Here is a 6,144-nt window from a genome sequence, read left to right on the forward strand (position 1 = left end):
TTTCTTTTTATTTAACAAGTTCAGAACTACATCAAATTAAAATGTTAACCTTTAATTCAGTTTTAAAAGAATTATGGAAATGCACAATTCTTAAATCAGAAACGTAGTTTCGTTTATTTTAATTTACGCAATATGAATGGTGACTGAAGACCTTCAATCTGTATAACATATATACATTGCCACAAATTACACATTAAATGATGTAAGACTACCCATGGTTACAGATTTTTTTTTAAATTCATTTTTTTTCATTATTATTATATATTATTCCTCAACAGGATAGGTAAAATTCAGAGACAAATTTCACTGTAGGAATACATTGTATGTGACATTACATCAGTGGTTCCCAAACGTTTTTGGGTTGTGACCCCATTTTAATATCACAAATTATTATTTTCTGACTAGAATTTTCTGCATTTTATTTGAACTAGATTTATATTTGAGAAAGTGAAAGTATAGAATACAGTTATTTAAGATTGTTTTGTGTGTGGTGTTATAATTTGGAAAAGAATAATAATTAAAACATTTAAAAAAAATACATTTTATTCAACATTATTTTTTATTATAAATTAGACATTTTAGGGGACCCCAAAGGAGGTCACGACCCCAACGTGGAAAAGCTCTGCATTACATTCTTATATTTTTAAGTGTGCAGCAGTAGGGGGTAGATGACTTCAGGTTAAATGTCTGAAGGGGTACGGGACTATTTGGGAACCACTGGGTCAGGTTATAACCCTATATCTCAACAATTCATAAATACGTAGCATGTTCGTAACAAACAGAAGTATGTAGCGTCTTAGTCACGTGACGTAAACTAGCCAATAAGAGGCGCTAGAACGTCAGTATATTGATACGGCTACGTACGGATAGCCACTGCCAACATAAAAACAGGGTTACATTTCTAACAATAGTTAATTCACTCACCTGTATTAAACCCATAAAGCAAAACTGCAGAAGGTTTTTGTCCAGAAAACCACCATCGAAAGATCCGTTATCTCGAAGATCACCGAACAATGACATCCAAAATTCCGCACACTGCTTTCTAAGAAATCCCCACCAGTACTCTATTCTTTGGTTGGCAGTACTGGCTCCTGCCAAGTAGCTGTCAAGTGTGCTTCCTGCTGGAGTCGGGACCAAGAACCGCTGAAATCCTCTAACATAACAATTCTCTGTCCCAAGATCGCCTCTCATGACTCTAGGACACCCTCCAAGACCTTGTACAGCTTCCACGTAATACCCCCCAATCAGTTTTGGGTCACTGTTAGTTGTATATACATTAAGCCAAATCATTTTTCTCGAAAATCCATCAATGCAACCATTGATACAAAATCCATACGGCTTCAACTTGTCGTAAGAGTCAATATGCCAGATAAAGTTGGGTCCTCTGGAAAAGTAGTTTCTTCTCCGAAGTCTCCTGGCTTGCCTTCTGGAGACACCGTTTGGATCCAATTCCCTGAGTATAATGCGCACGTCTTCCTTTCTCACGCGTAGACCATTTTCTCGGCACTTGGCGTACATCCACCGATATCCGTGAAGCTGTCCAGAACCGTTTAGTTGTGTGCTTATGAAGTCAACCAGAACCGCCAGGTCGGAGTATTCCTTGCGTCTTGAGTGTCCCCTTTTCCGCAAAACTCTCTTCAGATGTCTTTCACTAATATTAATATCATGTCTGTTGGCCAGCACTACTCTTAAATGTCTGTATTTTAAACCCAAATCGAAATAAAAGTCAATTAAACGCCCCCATTCATATTCCATTTTGTGTGCGGAAGATGATAGCGACGCTGTTGACCCGGAAGTGCTCTCGTCCTCTAAGCCAGATATGAATTCTTTTGCAATTATTATTGCGTTTTATCGCAATTATTATTGCGTTTTATCGCAAAACTATTGCGTTTTATCGCAAAACTATTGCGTTATTTTGCAATAGTTATTGCGTTTTATTGCAAATTATTGCGAAATAACGCAATCATTATTTTCCTCGTGATGTCCCCTGGCGGGCTCCGTACATTTCAGCTGGACTACAGATGAGAATACACAAAAAAGGACGGTTCAGAAAAAATCAAGAATGTTTTGACCAGAGAGACATGTAAACCCATGTAAATTTGCGATGGTAAAACAGGGGACGGGACCCGGATAAGCAAACTGCTTCTCTCGTCTCCTTTTTCGGCATGTACAAAAAAAAAAAAAAAAAAAAAAAAAAAAAAAAAAAAAAAAAAAAAAAAAAAAGTGAATGTAACCAAGTCGGAAATAAACTGAATAAATAAATAAATAAATAAATAGATATGTTGCAAAATGGGATTTAGGTGAGAAAAATATTTGTGCATTTGTAGCTGCAGAATTGAGAAGTTGTAACCGTAGAATTGTGGTTATAAACAATAACTGGCACAAGAAATAAAGAAAAAAAAAACATACGAATAAATGTTTGGTTACATGTTTGCAACTGTCATTTTATTTTTGTAATATCAGTCTACACATTTGGTAATATTTTTTCTGTGACTTCACAGTTCAGATCATGCATGTGTGAATATTTTCTTTGGGTTTAAATTGTAAATCTACAGGTTTACATTTTTTCCCATCATTTGTCTCGTGAAAATCATTTCACACGTGGGTGAATTTTTTATTTATTTTTTAACACAAGCTCACATCACATTCAACAAGTTCTCCCATTTTGCAACATATCTACCTCCATAAAAATACACAGGTCCAACATCTGCAATAATATCAATGATTCATGTAAAAAAAATACTTTGAGTCTTTGTGCAGTGACTCAACAGAAATGTGAACCTACCTCAAAATCTATTAGCTAAATGTTGCAATATCAGCTCATTTGTGTTCCCTACAATAATGTACTGATGTTCTAGAACAGTGGCTTTCACACTTGTTTGTACCCCCTTTTTCTTATTTCTGAATCACAGTACCTCCTTTATCCGACTACAACAATTTGCTTAGAAAACTATTTAAAAACATCTATAGAGCATGATGATGGAATGAACGACTGATAACACACATGTTAAAGAATCTCATTTTGTAAACAAGTGGAAATACACATTATTTCGTGCAGTGGTTCCCAACCTTTTTTGGATCGTGACCCCATATTAATATCAAGAATTTATGGCAACCCCAAAGACATTTTGTTTTCTAGAATTAGTTTTTGATCATGTTTGAGCTCAGATATATTTTCACTGCATTTTAGTTGAACTAGATTTATATTTCACAAAGTGAAAGTATAGAAATACAGTTGTTAAAGATTGTGTTGTTTAAATTTAATTAAAACAAAAACAATAATATATTAAAAATCTTATTGAATTTTTCAGAAATTTCAGGCAACACCAAATAAACTCCAGGTGACCCCAAGGTTGAGAATCAATGATTTAGTGCCTCCTGAATAGATTTATATCTATAGTTTTCATCATATCCAGTCATCTCATGTCTGGGGTGGGACCAAGACAGACACTTTATTTGTTCCACTCTCTTTCTCTCTCAAGTAACCCCTGTAGTGCCATCGCGTACCCTTAGGGGTACACGTAACCTAGGGGGTACACGTAACCTAGGGGGTACACGTAACCTAGGGGGCACCCTCCTAAAAGTGCAGGAATCACAGGATATTTTAAACCTTGGAACAAATTACCTATGGACCTGAAAAACATGTCAGCTTTACGCATATTTAAAAGATCTTTAAAATCATTATTTTACCAACATTAATGTATATATCGTGTTTTCTTAATGTATTTACTGGTGTAACGAACACGTGTCAATCACCATGATGGAAGCTAATGGGGATCCAATGAACAAATAAAGCAATAAACATGCATCACAAAGCTTTAAAATAGACCCTGATTTCTTATTTGTAATCATTGATCAGCTGATCAAAGGTTCAAGTTTCAGTAATGTGTAGCTCTACTGTTCCTGTTGATCACAGTGCAGGGCACTATGTCTGTTAAAACTTATACCACAGTGATTTTCAAATCATAATGTTTCATGGTATCAGAGTATAGGGTATAGTTACTGCAGTACTTTATAAATGACTTTTTTCTTTTTACTGTCATAAGGAGTGAATGTTATAGAAACAATAATTAAATACACATTGTGTCCCTGTGTCAGACTTTCAGACACTCATTCACAGTTGAGATATAAACCAGTAATGTACTGTTGTGGCCACTAGACGGCGGTGTTTCTCCACACATCAGCTGTCCTTCTTCAGGACGCACCACACTGGGTGAACTAAACACACATTCTAATATATTATAAATCAGATATTGATAATTCATCACTTATGTTTATTTTGCATTAAAATTTTCAACATACTTGAAATGTTATTTTATTTTTATTTTTTTTAAGTTTGGATTTAAACATTTTTTTTTTTTTTTTTTTACTTTAAAAAGGTGTGTCTTATTACCAGTATTTGAAGCTATTCTATATTGTATTAGTCCTTACTTTATATGCCTGTGAATCTTGACTTGACTTTAATTGTATTTAAAGCACTTTGAAATATCATTATTATATAAATATCATTAGTCAGTATAAGAAAGAACAGCAACAATTTTACCAAGAACAGCAATGATATATAATATTAGGGGTTGGGGCTGCTTGGGGCTTCCTCGGATGTGCGTGTGGGGGGGCGGTGGCAGCCTCTCTTGGGGGCATCTGGGGGGTTGCTCAGCCGCGGGGGGGGTTGCCTGGGGCTCCCTGGCCCCCGCTCTTTCTGCTGGCCTGGCTGCATCTGCGGGCCCAGGGCAGTTCCTGGGTTTGCAGTAGCGATTTTTTTTTTTGCACATATACTGGTAAACGATGCACTGGCACGCCTTGGGATGTGGGATAAAACTCATACTGGGCTTAACCTTAGACACGTTAATCCCAAATACCTGCTTTAGGTACTACCATTCACTCATTCCCCCTGTTCACAGCCACCACCATTATAGCTAAGCTTCACACTTGTCACCATACTGGCTGGATTACACAACATAATAAGCACAATTTATTCTACAACCTCACATCTCACCCTCACTGCAAAACAATCAATTCTTCCCCACCATTTCTATTTCCTGCCTTTAGTCTCTCCTCCCTGCTCCCTTTCCCCTCCCCTTCCCCCTCCCCCTCCACTTAGGTGTAACACTGCTCTCCCTTTTTATATCCTCCCTATAATAAAAGACTTCTTACCCTTCCTTAGGGAGGGCTGGTGATGGTCACAATTAAGCAATAAAATAAATCAATGTATTTTATTGCAATAACAAAATATGCATTGCTGTCTCATAATGATTGCACTTCCTGTGGTGTTGACCTTTGACAGCATGTGCAGAGAAGTAAAAAAAAAAAAAAAATAATAATAATAATAATATTAGGGGTGTGTATTGCATGGCATCTGGCGATATGATTCTTACCCCGATACATAGGTTACGATACGATACGATTTATCCCGATATTAAAGTACGTATGAGGCGATTACTGTGATTTCTTTTTATATATGACTTAAAAAACAACTAATCTGTAAATGTGTACACCTTTATGAGAACATTATGTATGAAATATACTTTATTGGCATATTTTACACTCAAAACATTGGCTTTAACATGCCATGAGCCAACAACTTCAAATAAAAAATAACATATAATCTGCCTGTGGCAGAATAATGTGATATAGCAGGAAGAGCTCCTGAAAAATGAGACTATTTATTACTACTTAATACTTATTTACTGTAAAAAGTAACATGGCTCATACTGAGTGTACCAACAGAAAGTTAGGATGTTCTACACATGCAGTTAATGCAGAGACAGGACTTCACATATGAAGTGGATTTGCAGGCCTGCTGGTTTTTTTTCTTTTCTTTTTAACCCAAACTTTAGAAGTGACAGAACAAGATGTGATTTCCATGTTTGTGTGGGTCTTAGTGTTGAAATACTAAATGCATTGATGAGTGTGACAGACTAAATATATTCTATCTCTAAAGTGAGGCATCTATTATCAAAATCAGATCTGGAACTGTTCATACACACATTTATATCGTCTCGTATTGACTATTGTAATTCTGTTTTTACTTGTTTTAATAAGTCGACCCTAAACAGACTCCAGATTGTTCAGAACGCTGCTGCCAGACTTTCAACTGGTGCTTCTAAAACATCCCACATCACCCCCATTCTTGCTACTCTGCAC

The sequence above is a fragment of the Gouania willdenowi genome, unplaced genomic scaffold (assembly GCF_900634775.1).
Source record: "Gouania willdenowi unplaced genomic scaffold, fGouWil2.1 scaffold_188_arrow_ctg1, whole genome shotgun sequence".
In the NCBI taxonomy this organism is placed as follows: domain Eukaryota; kingdom Metazoa; phylum Chordata; class Actinopteri; order Blenniiformes; family Gobiesocidae; genus Gouania; species Gouania willdenowi.